Source organism: Pogona vitticeps, chromosome W, assembly GCF_051106095.1.
Source record: "Pogona vitticeps strain Pit_001003342236 chromosome W, PviZW2.1, whole genome shotgun sequence".
In the NCBI taxonomy this organism is placed as follows: domain Eukaryota; kingdom Metazoa; phylum Chordata; class Lepidosauria; order Squamata; family Agamidae; genus Pogona; species Pogona vitticeps.
In genome coordinates this window covers 791,906-813,508 of record NC_135798.1, presented here as the reverse complement: position 1 = coordinate 813,508, position 21,603 = coordinate 791,906, and the positions used below count along the sequence as shown (strand labels likewise).

The 21,603-nt window shown below is 50.7% G+C and overlaps 1 protein-coding gene across 1 annotated transcript in view; it reads right to left on the bottom strand.

The window, feature by feature from the left end:
• LOC144584984 (uncharacterized) overlaps positions 1–21,603 on the bottom strand; it is a 31,433-nt gene that overhangs the window by 9,067 nt on the left and 763 nt on the right. Inside the window, exon 2 of the mRNA XM_078382398.1 lies at positions 20,277–20,364. The gene's annotated coding sequence lies outside the window, so the exon portion shown is untranslated. The remainder of the gene's footprint in view (positions 1–20,276; positions 20,365–21,603) is intronic.

The following is a 21,603-nucleotide window of genomic DNA, read 5'->3' as shown; positions in this document are numbered from 1 at the left end:
GCTCACAACATGCCCAAGCCAACGTAGACATCACTGTTTCAATAATGTATACATGCTAAAAATTCCAGCTCATTCTAGGTCTGCTCTATTTGGAAATTTGTCCTGCCAGCTGATACCAAAAATGTGTCAAGGACAGCACAGGAGAGTGCTGAGGACACAGGCTCTATAGGCCTGCCGTCGGTTTTTTTAATTAAGCCATACTGTCTTTGTGAATCTAGAGAACTTGGTAGCTGCTTTGCCAATGCGTTTATCCAGCTCGACATCTAGGGAGAGAGTGTCAGAGATCATTTAGCCAAGGTACACAAAGTCATGAACAACCTCCAATTCTTCTGTCATAGAAATGGAGGGAGGGGAGTCCACACCCTGGCCTACAACTAGTCTTTTTTGCAGGCTGATTGTTTCATGAGTTGTTGTTGGAGGGCTTCAGCAGAGTGGGCAATAATGCCTGCATCTTTGGCGAAGAGAAAGTCCTGCATGCATTTCTGTTGGACTTTGGTCTTTGCTCTCAATCTAGAGAGATTAAAGAGCTTTCTGTCTGGTGTACTTCAGCATGACAGCAAAAAAGATCTCAAACAAGTTTGGTGCAAGGACACAGCCCTGTTTCACTCTGCTTCGGATGTCAAAGGGATCTGATTTTGAGCCATTAAAAACTATGGTGCCCTTCATTTACTCATGAAAGGACCTGACAATGTTAAGGAGTCAAGGTGGATATCCTATCTTGGGGAGTATTTTAAAAAGGCCATCCCTGCTAACCAAATCAAAAACCTTTGTAAGATCTACGAAGGCCACAAAGAGTGGCTGCTGTTGTTCCCTACATTTCTCCTGCAAGTCTCCCGCACACTGTGATTCTGGATAGACTCTGTCTGCAAGCACTTGGGAGTCTCTTCAGCACAACACGGGGCAAGCTGCTTCCCTGCAACACTGAGAAGAGAGATGCCACGTGTAGATCTAGGTGGAAGGCATTCTGGCAAGTATCAAGGTCCTAAACCATTTAGGGCTTTGTATGTCATGATTAACACTTTGAAGTCAATGCGGAAACAAATGGGCAGCCAATGCAAAGCAGCCAGAATAGGAGAAATATGCTGGAATTTTCTCATTCCCCTAAGTAATCTGGCTGCCACATTCTGCACATTTGAAGTTTCCGCATCAATCTCAAAGGTAGCCCCACGTAGAGTGCATTACAGTGGTCTAATCTTGAGATTACAAGCGCATGGACCAGAGTGGTGAGGGCCCCCACATCAAGATAGGGACGCAGCTGGGCAATTCGCCACAGATGGTAATTGGTGGAATGGACCACTTACGTCACCTGGGTTTCCATGGTGAGTGCCAGGCCCAGATGTACTCCCAAGCTGTAAACCTCACTCTTCGCGCCGAGTCATTCCCCCAAAAAGAGGGAGTTTCCCAAGTCATCAATGGAGGGGCCACCCACCCTCAGGGCCTCCGTTTTGTCTGGGTTCAGCCTCAACCCATTCTTCTGCATCCATTGCAGCACAGCCTCCAAGCAATGCTGAAGGGACAGAACAGCATCCACTGAAGTAGGTGAAAAGGAGATGTAGAGCTGCGTTTCATCAGCATACTGATGGCACGAGGCTCCACACCTCCTGATGACCCCACCCAGCAGCCTCATATAGATGTTAAACAGCATTCGGTAGATGATCGAGCCCTGCAGAACCCCACAATTGAGACTCCACGGGGCCGAGACACTCCCCCCAAGCTGAACTCTCTGAAGACAGTCCTCCAAGTAGGATCAGAGCCAGGCAAGCACCAGACCACCGACTCCCACCTCGGAGAGCCTCCCCAGGAGGATACCGTGGTCAACGGTATCAAAGGTGGCTGAGATATCGAGGACGACCAACAGACATTTTGCCCCTGTCAGCCTCCCTCAACAGGTCATCCAACAGTGCGACCAGTGCCGTTTCTGTGCTGTGGCGCGGCCAGAAGCCCAACTGGAATGGATCCAGGGCATCAGTTTCATCCAAAAGAGCCTGAAGCTGATCAGCCACCACCCTCTTGACCACTTTACTAAAGAAAGAAACATTGGTGACAGGCCTAGAATTGCCAATATCATCCGCCGCCAAATTTGGTTTCTTTCTAATGGGCCTAATGAGTTTCTCCTTGAGGGCAAGAGGAATGTTGACCTCCTGGAGATACCCGTTAATTATCACAGTAGCCCATTCCGTTGTTACAGGCCTGGCTACTTTGATTAGCCAGGCCAGGCAAGGGTCAAGAGAGGAGGTGGTTTTCTGGCAGTGATCAAGTGCTTTGTCCACCATATCTGGGGTCACAGGCTGAAAAAATTCAAGACTTACCGGGCGAGGTGGAGCGCTGGACATCTCTGATCCACCGTATTTAAAAAAGGACAGAGATCCCGGCGGATGGTCTCCACTTTTGATTTTTAAAATGCTGCAAATTGGTCAGGTGAGATATTAGTAGGAGGTTCATCACCTAGACCAATTCTGGATAGATCACGAACATGGAAAAGTTCGAGCGGCTGATTTCAAGCTTCGCTTATTTGGTCAGCAAAGTGTCATCGTCTAGCAGCCTTCACCTTGGTAAGGTAATGGTTAGTCGTGATCCTGACAGCTTTCTTATTATAATAATGCCACCTATGTCCGCTGCTATCTATATCTCAGAGCACAGCTGAAGCCAATAATCGTTGGAACATCTCCTGGTAGCCTGTTTGACTTTGGTACGAAGAGGTCAAAGAGTCTGCATGTTGTACTCACTAGGCAGGCTTTGTATGCTGCTAGAGCTCTCCTCTTTCCCTTGACGGCTGACATCAAGTTCTCCAAATGGGTTTTGAGCCAGTCTGCCATCATATGTGGACGAGGTGCTGTTATAAACAGCGTTCTTGAAATGTTCCCATCATTCTGGTGCATTTGCACCAGCTGGACCTGGAAGGGTTTCCTCAAGAGCTTGGGTAACTTCCTCCCTTTTCTCTGATTGCGAGTCTTGCTGATGTCAATACGTGGTCTTCCTTCCTTTTTTGTGTGATATAATCTCTTTGTTCGCAGTTTCTGCCCTGCTTTTCTCTCTGGATAAAACTAAGGCTTTTCCTGCAATGCTTCCAGGAAGTCCCACTAAAAAACACACACACACACAGGGAGGAAATCCCTTCACTCACCCCCACCCCAATTCTTGCAGTGGATCCCCAGCCTGGGATCTGGTCAGTCCTTCCCTCACCTCCATTCAGAGCCACTGAACCAAGTCCTTCTGAAGAGTCCCCTTCAAACACCATAGACTGGGAGGGGGAGGGGGATCCAGAAGAGGCTCAGGATGGCAGGCCAGGCATCTGGGGGGCGGAGGGAGGGAGGGAGCCCTGTCACCTCCAGCTGAACCCCCGCTTCACCCCAAAGTCCCATTTCTGGGTCCCCTTGTGTCCCACCCCCTTTGCAGCCCCCTCCCTCCTTCCTGCTGCAGCCTATACAGTGGTGCCTGTGACAAACCCAGACCTACTGGGATATGTCACACAGTTACTAAGCTGCCACCAACCATTCCCTTTAAGAAGTCACACAGACCAGGGATGGATTTTTAAACAATAAAAAGAATAAGGTTTATTTTAAATACACACAGGGAAAAATAAACAATCAGGTGAATAGGATAAAGTAACGTGGCTTATTCTCACTCATACAAGCATACAGTTTGGTTCACACAGAACCCTTAACTTAAAGCACAGACCCTGAACCCATCAGTTCTGGCTAACCAACAGACACCTGAACCTATCAGGTTGGTACTCTGACACACAGAAGTACCCTGTCTGACACACAGACTCCCACAACAGCTTCTTCTTCCCAGCTGCTGCTTCGTCACAACCCAGTGTCTCTCAGTGTCTCAGCATCACTCTCCACACAGGCATCACATATTTATACAGTACAGCCCCTCCTCCTGATGTCCCGCCTTCCACTCCCCATAGGATGGAACTTTCCCTCCAAACCCATGACAGACAGGTAACATCAGTGCTGTTATGTAACACCTCCCCTCTTTATAAGTTGTTTTGTAGGGGGAAAGCTAACGTGCTTTTCACCAAAAAACAACCTGGGTAAAATACACAACAACAGTTATACATACCATATTATACTTACTTACACTTACACTCTAAGTTAAACCATAGCAAATAGGCATTTAAACATTTAACATATACATTACATCAATTTACCTTTATTCATACAAACCAATTCAAAAACAGGTACATTTAACTTTTGTCATCATTATACACATAGTCCATGTTCTTTCGCCGTCTTCATTCTTCAGGTCTTCTTGATAAGGCGTCAGCAACACAGTTCACTGACCCTCTGACCACCTTCACTTCAAAGTCATAGTCCTGTAGGTTTAAAGCCCACCTCATAAGTTTGCTATTGTGGGTTTTCATTGTCTTTAACCATTGCAATGGTGAATGGTCAGTACACAGAATAAAATGTCTTCCCCAGATGTAAGGCTTGGCCTTCTGGATCGCGTAGACTATGGCCAAACACTCCTTCTCCACGGTTGCCAAATGTCTCTCACCTTTTTGAAGTTTCCTACTCAGGTAGGACACTGGATGCTGGTCACCATTCTCATCCTCCTGGCACAGAACTGCTCCTACCCCGCTGTTAGACGCATCGGTGTAGATGATGAACTCCCGGTCGAAGTCTGGAGCACGCAGGACAGGATAGTTGATTAACGCCTCCTTCAACCTCTGGAACGCCGCCTCACAGTCGCTGGTCCACGGGATGCGGTCATCAGCCTTCTTCCTCGTCAGATCGGTCAGCGGAGCCGCCATCTCGCTAAACCTCGGGATGAACTTTCTGTAGTAGCCCACCAACCCAAGAAATGATTTGACTTTTTTCTTGGTGTTGGGTCTAGGCCAATCACGAACAGCTTTTATTTTGGCCTCCAGGGGTTTTATCACTCCTCCCCCTACCATGTGACCCAAGTATTTTATTTCTGGGCTACCCAGCTGACACTTGCTGGCCTTTACTGTTAGCCCTGCTGCACTTAACCTCTGCAGCACTAACTCCAGGTGTATCAGGTGATCTTCCCAGGTATTACTGAAGATCCCTATGTCGTCAATGTAGGCCACTGTAAAGTCACTGAGCCCTGCCAAGGTCTGGTCCATCAGCCTTTGGAATGTGGCTGGTGCATTTCTGAGACCAAAGCTCAGGACTCGAAACTCATAAAGACCAAAAGGGCTGCAAAAGGCAGTCTTTTCTTGATCCCTGGGATCAATTCTTAATTGCCAATATCCCTTTACCAGGTCCAATGATGAGATGAACCGACAACCCCCTATGGTTTCAATCAGGTTGTCTAGCCTGGGCATTGGGTAGGCATCAGGAGTGGTTACACGGTTTAATTTCCTGTAATCGACACAAAACCTAATGCTCCCATCAGGCTTGTCCACAAGGACTATCGGAGAGGACCAAGGACTAGAAGAGGGGACGATTATGTTCTCCCTCAGCATCTCGTCCAGCTCCTTCCGCACCTTGTCCCTATAGGGTCCCGTTACTCGGTATGGGGATACTGCCTGCGGGGGTGCATCCCCTGTGTGGATCCGATGCATCACTCCCTTCACTATCCCCGGCTTGTTGGAAAACACCTGTTGATATTTACTAAGCAGCATTTTTAGTTCTTGCTGCTGGTCTTGGGTGAGTGCAGGACTGATCTTTACCTCCTCTGGGTTGTATTTTACTTCCCCTCTACCCTCCCAGAAGGGTAATTCTGCTTCCTCACTCTCAGCTGCTTTTATTGCGAATAAAACCCTCTGTTCCCCTCTGTAGTAGGGTTTTAGGGCATTCACATGAACCACCCTCCTTGCTTGGTTCTCCTCCTGCTCTATTAGGTAGTTCAGGTCTGACATCTTGGAAATGACCCTATATGGTCCTGCCCATTTGAGCTGCAGTTTATTTTCTCTGCAGGGCCTAAGCCAAAGCACTTCCTCCCCTGGGTCAAAGTGCCTCTCTCTAGCTTTGTGGTCATACCATGTTTTCTGTCTGACCTTCTGAGCTTGCAGGTTTTCTGCTGCCAGCTCTAGATTTCTCTTTAGGTCATTCATCAAGGTGTCTATGTATGTCACAACGTCTTGTGGGTCATCCTGGGTGATCTGCTCCCAATTTTGTTTGACCAAATCAAGGGGCCCTTTCACCCCTAAGTGTGCAGCAAACATGTCAGAGTGACCCCTTTGTAAGATCATGGGGCGATACTTTTCAGGTACCACCAGCTGACTTCTGATCCCATCTCCCCCTTTTGAGATATTCCTCAGGGTTTCTCTATATAAAATCCCCTTTTTCTCCAGAAATCTCACTGGGGTTTCAGGTGTTAGCTGGGCGTCAGTCACCTGTTCAAAACACTTTTGGAGAGTGGCGTCTGCCTTTTGCTCCTGTCCAAATCTGCTGTCTGTGGTTAAGGTTTCCACCACAGCTTCTGAACTCCCCTCTGCTTCCGTCTCTGGCTCATCATTACCCCCCTGAACTGTCCCTGTGGTGGCTTGTGAGCGTGTAATCACTAGCACCCGTTTCACATGTTCAGCCAGGTCATTTCCCACGAGCACGGCTGCTGGCAGAGTCGATGAAATCGCTATCCGCCAATCTCCCCTCCAGCCTTGAAAGTTGACAGGTACCTCTGCTACTGGCAGAGAGATTACCTGCCCCTCAATTCCTGCCACCTTCATGCTCTCATTTGGGATTATAAACTCCCTAGGGATGATATCTGGATGGCACAGGGTTACCTGGGAACACGTGTCCCGCAGCCCCCTATACTGACGGTCAAGTATCCCTACGTCCACCCCGGCTGTCTCAAACAACTGAGAATCTGTTTTTATCAGCAAGCAGCGCTTTACCTCTATAAGAGGACCATTTTCCTCAGCCTGATCAGCAGAGGTAGCTGTTCCAGACTGAGTAGTCATGGCAACCGGCTCCCTCAGTGACACTGAGCCTTGCTCTTTCTGGACACAGAACACAGCTTTTGGCTTGGTCCCACTAGAATTCTGAGGCACCATTCCTTTTAGCTGCTTTAATTTCTCACACTCTGAGATTAGATGACCCTTTCCCTGACAGAAATAACATTTTCTGGTGTATTTTGATTCTCTCTCATCTTGTTTTGGTTTTCCCTCCAAAATCTGAGGTCTTGGTTTCATGTCTGAGGGCTTCCCTTCACCATGGGCCCCTCCCCCTTGCTGGCTTTTCCCTGGTCCCTGAGAGTACTTGCTGTAGGTTTCTTTGGGTTTACCTACAGATTTCCCCTCACCCAAGGGCTTTCTTATTTGGGAAATAAAATCTGCGATCTCTGCGGCTGCTGCCACAGTTTTCGGTTTCCTTTCCCTCACCTGGAATTTCAATTCCCCATGCAGGACTGAATAGAACTGTTCCAGCGCTATCAAGTCTTTAAGCTGCTCATAGGTCTCTGTCCCCTCCTGCGATAGCTATTTCTCAAGCAGCCTCACCAATTGGGCCCCCACTTGGGTAAAAGTCTGTTCTGGCTTCTTGGTGAGGGACCTGAATCTTTGTCTCAGCTGCTCTGCATTTATCCCATGTCTTGCAAACACCAGTTTTTTAAACTCTGCAAAATCTTTCATCAGTTCCTCAGGCATCTCGGCATAAACCTCAGCCAGGCTACCACTGATTAAAGACCGCATGATGGTCATCTTCTCAGTTTCCCTCACTGAGAAGTCCACAAACGCTCTTTCCACTAAGGAAAAGACCACCTCAGGACAATCTCCCTTGTGGTACACAGGGAATTTCTTCAGGTCAGCTTTAGACAATTGGCCTCCCTCAGAATCCCTATTGTTATTATTGTTCTGGTTCATCATTTCCAATTTTCTTAACTCAAACGCCATTTTCTCTCTCTCCAATCTTTCTTCTCTTTCCAATCTCTCTATTTCAAATTGCCTTTGTTTCTCCCTTTCCCTTTGCTCCATTTCAACTTGCCTTTCCCTTTCCTCCCTTCTTTCTCTCTCTAATCTTTCCTCCATTTCCCTCACCCTCAGTTCATGCTGTTGGGCTAGGAGTATTTTTCTGAGTTCTGGGTCCTGCTCTCCTGTGCTGTCACCTTGCACTGAGCCAAATTCCTCCTCAGATCCTTGGTCAATCTGGGGGTCTTTCACTTCACTCATTTCTGCTACTTGGCTTCGAGTCAAGGGCATAACCCCCCCTCAGAACAGGCTGCTTTAAAAAGTCAAGCCTCAAAATAAAATGACCACTTTTTTCCTTTTTGCCTCAGAACCAGCTCTCCCCAGAGATTGCTGCTGTTCTTCAGCACTAAAGTTGCAACAGTATCGAGTCAGAGCCTACCCCCCTCTGCTGGGCCTCTCAGCTGGCAAGCTAGCTCGCTGTTGCTACGCAGTTTTGCCTCAGCGTTTTCCCGCCAAAACTAGGCTGCCTCAGAGCACCTTAATCTAAGTCTCCCCAGTTGGCACGTTCTTCTACTAGCGCACCTCCCCGTGAGGTACACCTAGAAGATTACCTACGCGCCTCAGACTGTCCCTGACTAGACCCCCCTTGCTCTGGGCACACTTGCCAAGGCTTTGCTGGACCACTGGACAACTGGACCAGTCGTATCCCACACGCTGGACACCAATCAATGTGACAAACCCAGACCTACTGGGATATGTCACACAGTTACTAAGCTGCCACCAACCATTCCCTATGAGAAGTCACACAGACCAGGGATGGATTTTTAAACAATAAAAAGAATAAGGTTTATTTAAATAACAAACAGGGTAAAATAAACAATCAGGTGAATAGGATAAAGTAACGTGGCTTATTCTCACTCATACAAGCATACAGTTTGGTTCACCCAGAACCCTTAACTTGAAGCACAGACCCTGAACCTATCAGTTCTGGCTAACCAACAGACACCTGAACCTATCAGGTTGGTACTCTGACACACAGAAGTACCCTGTCTGACACACAGACTCCCACAACAGCTTCTTCTTCCCAGCTGCTGCTTCGTCACAACCCAGTGTCTCTCAGTGTCTCAGCCTCACTCTCCACACAGGCATCACATATTTATACAGTACAGCCCCTCCTCCTGATGTCCCGCCTTCCACTCCCCATAGGATGGAACTTTCCCTCCAAACCCATGACAGACAGGTAACATCAGTGCTGTTATGTAACAGCCCCCTCCCTCCTTCCTGCTGCAGCCTATACAGTGGTGCCTCGTTAGACAATGATAATCCGTTCCACTGAAATCGCTGTATAGCGAAATCATTTAGCGAAAACCATTTCCCCATTGGAATGCATTGAAACCTGTTTAATGTGTTCCAACGTGGAAGAATTGTCGTTGTCTAGCAAAGATCGGCCATAGGAAAGCCACTTTGTGAACCACCGATTAAATAGCTGTCTTGCGAAGCTTAGATCCAGAAAACACCCATTTTGAGTGTGGAGGGAGCTGTCAAAATCATTGTCTAGTGAAAATCGGTTTGCGAAGCAGGGACCAAACACTGTCCAGTGAAATTCCCCCTTAGGAATCACTGTTTTGCGAATTGCTATAGCAATCGCAAAAAGTCGATGTCTAGCGAAAAACTGTCATGCAGGGTAACTGTTTAGTAAGGCGCCACTGTAGCTCGCTTCCCACTTGGGGTGGTGTTTGAGGGAGAGATTGCCTGGAGGAAGGAGAAATTGGGGGGAGATAGAGCTCTGAGCGACAATTCCCCCCCCCAAAAAAGTGTGCATGCAGGATCTGGGGAAAGAAGGGGGTCTCCTCGCAGGAAAGCTGAGGAAGAGCCACCAACACATGCACAGAAAGGGCCCTGGTGTCTTGCTGGGGGGATCAAGACCCTCTGCCCACCCTCCAAATTTAGGCCCCCCTCCGCGAGGAAGAAGAGGAGGAGGAGGCCGGGGACAAAAATAGATGCTTCCCCATTCCCCCTTGCAAGGCCTTCCCACATTGAAGACCGGGAGGGAGGAGGGGCCCAATCTGGATTACACGGAGCCACCAACACACCCAGAGAAAGAGCCCGTTGGTCTTGCTGGTGGGGAAGGGTAGGATCAGGTCCCCTCCCAGATTCCCCTGCCCTCCAAATTTGCCCCTTCCACCTGAAGAAGAGGAGGTGGCTCAAGAAAAAAAATACACTTCTCCCCTCTTGCAAAGCCTTCCTGCATTGCAGAGCAAGGAATCTCCCTTGGACAATGCAGCGGCCCAGGGATCAGCTCCTCTTCTTCTTCTCCCTTTGATCTGGAAGGAGGGGTGGGGGGAGGGGAGGCCCCACAAGAAAGCTGGTGGGGGGAGTGGAAGGGGCGGAGCCTCATGGGGGCAGAAACGGGAGAGAGGAAACCCATGTGGTCCTTGCGAGAGCCTCCTGGTTTCCCCTCCACCAACAGCATCATTTCATGGCAGCCCTCCCCCGCAGGAAAAAAATAGCCTTCCCCCTCTGGCAAACGGGAGGAAGGCTGGCCAAGAGGGAGGGGCCCTCCAGGCCCCCCCCCAGTTTTAAACATTCCCTGCGGGACCGGGAACCAAGTCCAGGATCGATCCCTGGGGAGGGAAGGCTGGGGGGTGGGGCAGAGGAAAGAGAAAGCTTGGGGGAGGCCTTTCTGGAGGGGGAGGAGCCCCCAGCCCTTCCCCCTTTCTTGAACCAGCCCTACTCACGCACGCGCACACACAAGGGCTTCCCTCCTGCTCTGCCTGCCAGGAAGGCCAAACGGGCCAGGAAATCCGTCTCAAAGCTAAAAGGAGCAGATCTGGAAAACTGGCCAGAAAAGGCACATTGCTGCTCCCGCCCCGCTTTCTCCTCCTCTTCCTTCTTTTTTTTTTTTTTTTTTTTTGATTCTTTTTATTTTCAAACTACTAGGCATGGGATAGGGAATACAGAAGGTAAAAGGGAATACAAGGGATGGAAAAAAAGGTTTGAGGATAGGAGAACACAGTATATAATCATCCATTCTATTCATATTAAGTATGTATGCCTCTGATCCACTCATTTTCCAGTACAAAAAAATTCTATTTGATTATCCTCCATATATCCGCTTATATTCATGTTTTAATTTAAGTCTAAGTTATTCCAACTCTATCATAAAATCGAGGCCAATTATAGAACACATCCCCTCTTTGATTTTCTTTCTGCCATGGACCTATCAGCCTATCTGGAAGGCTATCCATTTCTGGCACTTCCCATATTTTCTCAGTACATTTTCCCCATTTCTGTGTCTCTATTTTCTTCCAATCTTGGGGAGATAAAGTTAAATCCAAAACAATAGTCTGATTTTTAACATCGCCTTTTCTGACTATTGTAGCTGAGTATCCCACGTGGCAACTTCTAATCCCCTCTATGTTACCAACCATGTTACCTGACATCTCTCTCAATAAAAACTGTTCTGGAGTTTCAATTTCATTCAATTGCTGTTTAGCCTCTAGTGGTTTCCCCTTCATCAGGTCTTCTAACTCTCCAAGTTTCTGAAATATCTGCTGAAATCCTGTTTTTGCCATTCGCATGGTAACCATCCATTCTTTATCTGACAGCATTCCCACTAAGTATGTCCTCCCCCTCCTTGCCCAGAAATTATCACAATATACTCAGAATCTACACAGTCCAGCCAAGAGAGGGTCCACAGTAAACGTCAAACAGGAAATCAGTCTCTTCTAAAAAGAAAAAAAACCATCGTAGTCCTATAATAACTCCAGCTCTAATTTTCTTCGTTCCTCCGTCTGTTCTGCTGAGCTCCCGTCGCTGCTAAATTAATAGTTTACTGTCGTTTCCCGTGGCTTTATTCTTTCTTCCAAAACCAAAAACACTTCTGTTTTCAAAGTCCCGTTCAGTTTCCTTCTCCCCCTCTTTCATCCGTGTCGCCACGCTGATAATTCCTTGCTTATTTTTTATTCCCGAAAGTCTGTGCCTCCTGCTCCAAAGATGTGGTTTTATTTTCAAAGTCCACTCAGTAAGGGAAGTCCAGATTGCACAGCTCTGATAAGAATTCGGTCCCTCTTGAACAATATTTCTCCTGGGATTTTTTCCAGAAACACAAAGTTTTTCTTGCAATGTGTCTGACCTTGGCCAGCTTGTTATTTATCAGAGTTTATTTTAGGAAAGAGAAAAAAAAAAGACAAGCTGGTATGCTAGCTTGCCGCTTCCCCTCTCTCCTTTTGGTCAAATATTTTTCACTTTATTTTCTTCAAAATATTGATGAGGTTATTCATAAATCAGAGGCTTACTTTGCTGTTGTTTCTGTTCTCCTTCCTCGGGAAGTTGGGGGTGGAGTTTTCCCACAGCTTTCTGCCATAAGATATGGCCTCCCGTCTCCGGTCTGCACGTAGATGAATTTTCAGAGGGAAGAGAGACCCGGTTGCTGCCAAATCTTCTACCCTTCTGGGCTCATCTGCTTGGAGGTGCCTCTCCTGACATCCCCTTCCGTCGCCCCCTTCTTGGAGGGACAGGCAGGCCGAAACGGTCCAGTTTTCCCCGGAGCTGTTAACCGGGTGCTGCTGGCTTCACTGCAGTCAAGCTCCGCCTCCTCCTCCTCTTCCTTCTTGAAGGCTTCTCCGTGTTTTCCAATTCCCCCTTGTTCCAGACATGGGGTTTCTGCAACGTCAGCCTCTGTGCCAAATCCAAAAGGGGCCAGGGTCCCCTGAGCCAGCCCGGCATGATTGGGCCCCTCCTGACCTGACGGGGAGCCTCTCTCCCTCCACTCACCCACTTGACCCGCCCAGGTTTATTTATTATTATTTATTTATTTTATTTATTTCCCGCCTATCTAGCCAACTCAGGACCACTCTAGGCGCCTAACAATCAGCAAATAATAAAAGTATACATATATAAAACAGCATAAATAATAAAAACCTTACAGAGAGAGAAACCCAGTGGAGAGGAAAAGAAGAGGGATATCAGAAATTGTCTGGTGGAAAGGCCTGCCGAAACATCCATGTCTTCAATTGATTCTTAAAGATACCCAGCGAGGGAGACCCGCGAATCTCAGGAGGTAGATCGTTCCAGAGGCGAGGAGCCACCTCTGAGAAGGCCCAATTTCTTGTCTTCTCCTTCTGGGCCTCCCTCGGCGTTAGGCTCCTCAGCCTCACCTCCTGGCTCACACGAGTGACACGGGTAGAACTTGGTGGGAGTAGGCGTTCCGCCAAGTATCGAGGTCCTAAACCGTTTAGGGCTTTATACGTAAGCGTCAACATTTTGAAGTCGATGTGGAATTGGATGGGCAGCCAATGCAATGCAGCCAGAGTGGGCGAGATATGTTGGAATTCTCTCACTCCACTGAGTACAGTGGGGTCTCTACTTAAGAACTTAATCCATTTTGGAATGGTGTTCTTAAGTTGAAACGTTCTTAAGTTGAAGCAAAATTTCCCATAGGAATGGACTGAAAGCCAATTAATCCGTTCTGGCTGTTTTTTTGTTATGTAGAGGTGCATTAATACATACTCTACCACTAGGGGGAGAATTTTTTTTTAACCTAAGATGACCTAAGGTTAAAAAGAGAGCAGGAAAGGTTTTTTTTCCTGTTCTTATCTTGGATTTCTGTTCTCAAGTAGAAGCAAAATTTAGCAAATGGAGCTGTTCTTAAGTTGGATTGTTCTTAAGTAGAGACGTTCTTAAGTAGAGACCCCACTGTAATCTCGCCCCCGCATTCTGCACCACCTGTAGTTTCCGCAGCAGCCTCAAAGGAAGCCCCACATAGAGCGCATTACAGTGGTCCAATCTTGAGATTACGAGCACATGCACCAAGGTAGTGAGGGCCCCCACGTCAAGATAGGGACGCAGTTGGGCTATCCGCCTAAGGTGGAAAAAGGCAGATCGGACCACAGACGCCACCTGGGATTCCATGGTGAGCGCCGGGTCCAGTTGGATCCCCAAACTGCGGACCCCATCCTTGGCGGGCAGAGTCACCCCCCCAAAAGAGAGGGAGTTTCCCAAATCCCCAACTGAGGGAGGGGAGGGGAGGGGAGGGGAGGGGAGGGGAGGGGAGGGGAGGGGAGGGGAGGGCCCACCCTCAGTACCTCTGTCTTGTCCGGGTTCAGCTTCAGCCCGTTCTCCTGCATCCACTGCAGTACGGCCTCCAGGCAGCGCTGAAGGCACAGAACAGCATCTCCTGCGGTTGGCAAAAAAGAGATGTAGAGCTGGGTGTCATCCGCATACTCATGACACAAGGCTCCACACCCCCTGATGACCCCACCCAGCGGCCTCATATAGATGTTAAATAGCATTGGGGAGATAATCGACCCCTGTGGAACCCCACAATTGAGGCTCCACGGGGCCGAGATGCTCTCCCCAAGCTGCACTCTCTGGGGACGGTCCTCCAAAAAGGAACAGAGCCAGGCCAATGCCAGGCCATCTATTCCCATCTCGGAGAGACTCCCCAGGAGGATACTGTGGTCAATGGTATCCGAAGGCCACTGAGATGTCAAGGAGAACCAACAGAGACACTTTGCCCCTGTCGGCCTCCCTCAGTAGGTCATCGCACAGGGCGACCAATGCCGTTTCTGTACCATGGCACGGCCTGAAGCCCGACTGAAATGGATCCAGGGCATCTGTTTCATCCAGGAGTGCTTGGAGCTGATCGGCCACCACCCTCTTGACCACCTTGCTTAAGAAAGAAATGTTGGTGGCGGGTCTATAATTGCCAATTTCATCCGCCGCCAAACTAGGTTTCTTCCTAATGGGCCTAATGAGCGCGTCCTTCAGGGCAGATGGAAACCTGCCCTCAAGGAGAGACCCATTAATTATTACTGTGGCCCATTCTGTTGTTAAAGGCCTGGCTGCTTTGATTTGCCAGGCTGGGCAAGGGTCCAAAGAGGAGGTGGTGGCTCGACAGCGGTCAATTGCTCTGGCCACAGTCAAGTCAATATTTTCCTATGAGAGTGGTTCTTAAGTCAAAATGTTCTTAACTCAAGCCGTTCTTAAGTCAAGACCCCACTGTATTTCATTGGAGAACATCTCGCTGCGCATGCGTGACTCCCCCTCTCAGCTGAGAGGCAGGCACATGCGCACAGGCAGTCCAGCGTCCGGAAGCAGCTGTTAACCTTCCTCTCCGGTCGGCAGCCATGGGGGCAGCAAACATGAAAGGTCAGGAAGATAAGATTGGTAAAAAGGCTCTCTCCCGCCTTTTCCTCCCGAAAAGAACCCCCCACGCAGGAGAGGCTGCTTCTGTTCACCCTCCAGGATCCCACAAGAAGGAAGGAGACATTCGGGAGAGCCCCCACGCCAGGCTGCGTCTCACCCAAAGCAGTTAAGGCAGGGTGGCGCTCAGCAGGATTGGGAGCTAAAACAATAAGAAGATTCTGCACACGTTCAGAGAGGCAGTGTGGTAGATACCCAAAGGGGGGGGCTCCTGCAGTCTGGGCTCAAAGCCCCCCTTGGCCGAGGAAACCCACCGGTCGTGTGCATGCTTCTGGGGCCTCCCTTTGGCAAACCCAAGGTCTCTTCCCCACCCCCTGGGGATGAATGGAAGTCACTTTAGAGGCTATGAAACCGAGCGGAAAGAACAGAAAAAGCAACGTGAAGGAGATGTCCTCTGCGAGGGGCAGAGAAGAAGAACGGGTCGGGTCGGGTCCAGCCCATCTCTGTGGCCTCTCGGTCACTCGGGAGCGGCTACTGGAGACCTGGGGGGGACGCAGCCCCCTCCCCAAAGGCTCCTGGGGCTGCCGGCGATGGGGACCAAATGCTCCGACCTCCTTATCCGAGCGGCACAAGGCTGACGGGAGAGTGGCTGGCTCTAGAGCTCTGGGGTTCAGGATCGGTGGCTGCTCGGATCCGGAGGTTGGGGGTTTGATCCCCACCCCCAATTGGGCGGCCTTGGGCCAGCTCCACCGTCGCAGGAGAAGGAAAGGGGGAAAGCGCTCCTGAGGACTCTCTTCCCGGGAAGCCTGGTGCGGGGGGGGGGGGGGAGAGAGATCTCCTTCCAGCCTCTGTCCCCAAAACCTGTGGCCTGCCTGGGCCTCTTTGTGCTCTGCTTTCCTCTCCGGATTAAAAAAAGGCATTTCCCTCAAGGACGCCAGGAAGTTCCCCACAACTAACACATACCTAAACACACAGAGGGAGGGAGGAAATCCCTCCACCCAACCTCCTTTCCTGCAGGGGATCCCCAGCCTGGGATCTGGTCGGGGAGGGGGGATCTGGTCGGCCCTCCCCTCTCCTCCATCCAGAGCTTCTGAAGAGTCCCCTTCAAACACCATAGACTGGGAGGGGGGATCCAGAGGACGCTCAGGATGGCAGGCCAAGCATCTGGTGGGGGGCGGAGGGAGGGAGGGAGCCCTGTCACCTCCAGCTGAACCCCCGCTTCACCCCAAAGTCCCCTTTCTGGGTCCCCCTTGTGTCCCACCCCCCTTTGCAGCCCCCTCCCTCCTTCCTGCTGCAGCCTATACAGTGGTGGAGGGAGGGAGCCCCCTTTGCACCCAGCTGACCCCCCCCTCTTCTACCCCATTCCTGAGACCCTCCCCCTTCCTGCCCCCCCTTTGCAGCCCCTTCCCTCCCTGCTTCCCACCTGGGGGAGTGAGGTTGGGGAGGTCCCTGGAGGGCGGAAACATTGGGGGGGGGGAAGAATGACCCCGGGGTGACGCTCCCTGCTTCCTCCCCCCCCAAAAAGGGTGCCTGCAGGATCTGGGGAAAGAAGGGGGGTCTCCTCGCAGGAACGCTGAGGAGGACCCACCGATACATGCACACAAAGGGCCCTGGTGTCCTGCTTGGGGGGGGCTCGAGACCCTCTGCCCGCCCTCCAAATTTACCCCCCCCCCACAAACACACACACACACTCCGCGAGGAGGAGGAAGAGGAGGAGGAGGAGGCCGGGGACCAAAATAAATGGATGCATCCCCATTGCCCCCCTTGCAAGGCCTTCCCGCATTGAAGACCGGGCGGGAGGAGGGGCCCAATCCGGATTGCACGGTCTCTGGGGGGGGTAAGGGGGGTCGGCTCTTTTTCTTATATATATATATGCAATCCCTCCGAACACTTATACCAACACGCCCCCCCCCCCTCAACCCCGGTCTTGCAGTGGCTCACCTCCTTGCCGGTCCTCCGGCGGGAGGGAAACTCGCGAGGAATCCCGTCCCCTCGCCTGCAAAGCGGCCTCTTCTTCTTCCCCGGGGATCCTAGAGGGGCGGGGTAGGAAGAGGGCGGAGCCTGGCTTCCCACCTCCGGTTCCCCTTCGACGCCGCCTCGCCGGGAGCAGCGCCTCTTCTGCTTCTTCCCCCTTTCATAGCTCTAGGTTTCCCTGTTGGCTTGAATGGGAAAGAGGGGGAGGGGAGGGTCCCGCAACAAAGAGGGTGGGGGGGAGGGGGGGAGGGGAACGGAGCCTCAAGGGGGGGAGGGGCAGGAGCAGGAGAAGGGAGACGAACCTGTGTGTGTGTGTGTGCGGGGGGGGGCTGCGAGAGAGCCTCCCTGATTCCTGTCCCCCCCCTCCCCACCAAAATGCAGCCGGAAAACAAAGCAGGAAAGTCGGGCGGGGGGGGGGGGGGGGGACATATATAAGTGTTCGAAGGGATGGCAGAGATACTATATATATATTTAAAAGAAACTCAGAAGGAGAGCCATTCTCACACTCACGTTCACACGAACGCATATTCCCTCCCTCCCTCCCTCTTTTTCGACATCCCCCCCCACAACCTCCCCCCCTTTTTTTTTCCTGACTCGTCTCGGCTGTTAAACCAACTGACTTGGAAGAGGCCTTAAGACGAGTCTCCCCCCCGGAGTTCCCACCGTGGCTCCAGGGGCGACTCCATGTTCTTCTTTGACTACAGATCCCATGCTCCTACAAACCATGACGAGCCCTGTGGTGGATCGGGCCCAGGGGCCCCTCGGAGTCCCCCTCCCTGTCTCTCCCCCAGTGGCCCCCACCATGCGCAGTGAGACTTTCTCCAAATAATTTTTTTTTAAAAAAAATTAGAAAAACGTTTTTTGAGAGGCAGCCCAGAACTGTCTCTGTGCACGTAGCTCAGCTGAGAGGTGGGACCCTGTGTGCAGACAGCCCAACCTCCAGGAATTGGCTGGACTACCTCTCAAAAATTTTTATTTTATTTTTTGCTTCTTCTTTTTTTTCTTTTTTGAAAGGCAGCCTGGACAGCTCGTGCAAACAATTCAACCCATTTTTGCATGGGATGATCAGGGACAGATCCTGCCCCTCTTCTGTATGGCAGCCTTTCAAGTCTTTGAAAAGTGCTATCATTTCAGCCCTCAGTTTTCTTTTCTCAAGGCTAAACATGCCCAGTTCTTTCCGTCTTTTCTCTGGAGGCTTGATCTGTCCCCTGATCATCCTCCTCTGAACTTTTTCCGAGGATGTCAGCATCCTTCTTGAAGAGTGGTGTCCAGAGCTGGATGCAATAATCAAGGCGACGCCAAAACTGTGCTGAATTGAGAAGGACTAGCACCTTGCAGGATTTCGAAACTATACTTCTGTTACTGCAGCCTAAAATAGCATTTCCCCCCCCCTTTTTTTTTGTAGCCACGTCACATGCTGGCTCCTGTTCAGCTTGTCATCTATTTTGACAAGATCTTTTTTTGCTTATAGTGTTGCTGAGACAAGGATACCCCAACATGTAACTGGGTGACTGGTTTCTTTTTTCAAGGTGCAGGACGTTTCCCTTCTCCTTGTTAAATTTCATTAGCAGGTGGCCTATTTAGGAATGCCGCCAAGAGGCCAAACACACGTAGAACCATAGAATCACGGAACAGTGAAGTTGGAAGGGGCCCAGAAGGCCATCCAGTCCAGCCCCCTGCTCAAGGCAGGGATACTGTCAAAGCAGATCTGCCAGGGGATGGCCTAAGTTTTCCTTGAATGCCTCCAGGGTCGGAGGACTCCAAAATAGGCGAAACAGAAAACCCAGAAGGGAGCTGGAGGCATCGCTCTGCCTCACTCCCATCTGCTGACTTCTGTTCCAGGCTTGGGAGTGAAGTCCTGAGAAGTCCGGGCTGAAACGTTCACCTCCTTTTTTTACGTAATTTTTAAATCCTTACTTTGGTTCCTCAAAGCAGAAGTTCCTTCTTCAGTTCCCTCTTCAGGATCCCAAAAGGGGGAAGAAGAGACTCACAAGAGCCCCATTGGGAGAAAGGGGGCAAGACGGGCCTACCCCCCCCACCCAAAGAAAGTGGAGGGAGCCCAAGCCAGCGAAGAGGGGAAAGGGGACAAAGAGGAAAAGGGGAAACTCACCCACCCCTGTCGGACGTGAGGGGAAGAGAAATGGAAGGAGACGAGGAGTCAGAAGGACGAGGAGCAGAGAGAGCGAGTGAGTGAGAGAGAGAGAGAAGTGAGAGGCCAGAAGGGTAGAGGGGAACAGAGTAAGCTCTTGCTAGAAGGGTGGGAAGGTTTCTAGATGGAGAACTCGTGGATTCCTATCTGGGGGAGGATGATGAGACCAAGGGAAGAGGCAGAAAGGGGAAGGAACCCTCGCTCAGCCTTTCTACTGGGGCAAACGGGAGAGTAGAGAATGGAGCCGGAAGATAAGGGAAGAGTGGACACAAATAGCAGAGGAGGAAAGAGAGTGTAGAACGGAAGAACCATCATCCACGCAGGGGTGTGGAATCGCCTCCCCAGAGGAGACGGCCGGAGTGGGAGAGGGGTGGACGGAGGAGACCCTCTTGCATCGGCCGGTGTCAGCCTCAAGGGAAGCCCCACAGAAAGAGGATTACGGCAGTCTAATCTTGAGAATATCCGTGCCTGGACCAATCCGGGGAGTGACAGGGCGTCCTGGCAGGGGAGCAGCTGCGCAATTCATCTGAGAGGGAAGTGAACGGATCGGACCACTGGCACCACCGGGTTGTCCATTGGCAGCCTCGGGTCCAGAAGGAGGCCCAGCAAGCGTTGGGAACCACCGAAGTCACAGACAAAAGGGGAACCCAGATGGAGGAACCCCCCCCCCAATCTTCTTTGGGTTCAGCCTTAGTCTATTGTCCCTTTTATCCTCCCAATGAAGGAGAAGGTGGGAACAGAAATGTCGTTCCCTGTTAATATCATCAGAGTCCGAAGTACAGGTGGAGGGTGCAAAGCAAAACCCCCCAGTCTGGCTTGTCTGTCAAGGGGGAACAAGAAGGGAGGCTTGGAAGGGAACCCCACCCACACACATGGCCCAAATCAGGACGACCAAGGTTTGCCTCTTGTCAAGAGGACCTGCCCTTGGGGAGCATCAGGTCGGGGTGAGCAGGACTGAGATTTTATTTTAAATAATACACCTAAATAAGATGCAAAGAAAACCGTACCCCCAAACACCAGCACTTTGCACATGCTCAAAGAAGAACTGTGCTGTCATGGATGGAGTCCCAGACGGGAAACCAGGAGACCTGGATTCAAATCCTTCCTGGGCCAGGAAAACTGAGAGGAGAGAGAATGTGTGCGTGGGGCAAGGCTACTTCAGCCACCTCTTGAAATCTCACTGACCTTGCAAACGTTGGAGGGATCTGGGATGTGGTTCTTTATTTTCGGTCCCAGAAAAAGCAAAGGGAATTCAGCTCAGTCTCGCCCCTTCCTAGGAGAAAAGAAAAACAGGGAACCAGAGAGCAACAGGGACCATGCTTCCCGCGGACACCTGCGATGAAAGCATCAGCATACAAGAGGGTATTTCTCCCACTATTTATTTAAAATATTTTACCCCACCTTTCTCCTTAAAAAAAGTCACAAGGCAGCTTATGTAAAACTTTAAAACACAAGATTTAAAAATTAGAAACAGCAAGTCTACAAACCTTGAAAAGAATCAAACCAAAGCTACACTGAACATGGTAAACAAAATCAACAGCTAGAAAAGACCAGAGCCCGTGTGATGTGGTGGATTTCTGTTCTCAGGGGACCCTTCGTCGTTTCTTGTCATTTCAGGGATCCTAACGCAGAGCGTGTCTCCAAAGGCGCCCCTCGGCCTCCGCACCCCCTCCGTGGGCCAAGGGCCCCGAGTGTCGTGGGGTTGCCGACCCAAGGCGGGCAGAGTTCAGGTCTCAGGACTTTTCTCGCCTGCTCTCTTCCAACCCCCAACCTTGCTTTGCTCTCCCCTTTGAGCTCACGGCCAACCTCGCAGGGAAAAGGCTTGGTGTGGGCTGCCCCTGCTGGAAAGCAAAGCGTTTTGCGATCACTTGGTCTGGAACGGACCCTTCAGAGCCATTCACTCCACAAAAGACCCGCCCAGAGAGGGAGATGCTCCAGATCCAGAGGGGCCGAGTGGCCTTTTCTGGTCCTTCTTTCCTCCTGCCCTCCACGTGGAAGGACCGGAGCCTCTTCCGGCCTCTTTCCAAAGCCCCCTTTTTGCTCCATCCCACGGAGAGCCACGAACTGGAGGCAGGAGGGCGAATCCCCTGGGAGGAGGAGTGAGGGGGCAGGTCTTTTGCAGAGCCGATGGCCCTGAATGGTGCCTTCGGGACCCAAAGACCAGAACCATTTTGGCAGTGGGGGGGGGGAGAAGAACCGTTCCTGGGGAGATGGATCCCCCTTCCAGCCTCCGCTCCAGAAAGATCCTGTGGAGGAAAGTCCACCCCCTTCTCTCTCTCCTGATTCTCTCCTGCCTGCCTTTCGGGAAAAGAGGGTCTGTGTTCACACAAGCAAGCAACAAGGAAGCCGCTCCCCCTCTTGCAGTTGATCCTCAGCTCAGGATCTGGTTTTGAGAGGGATCCGGTCAGCCCTCCTCTCTGCCGGATCATCCAGGAAAACGCAAATACACACTCACACAACACACAGAGACACACAGAGAGAAACAGACACACATAGAGTATGTGTGCAAAAG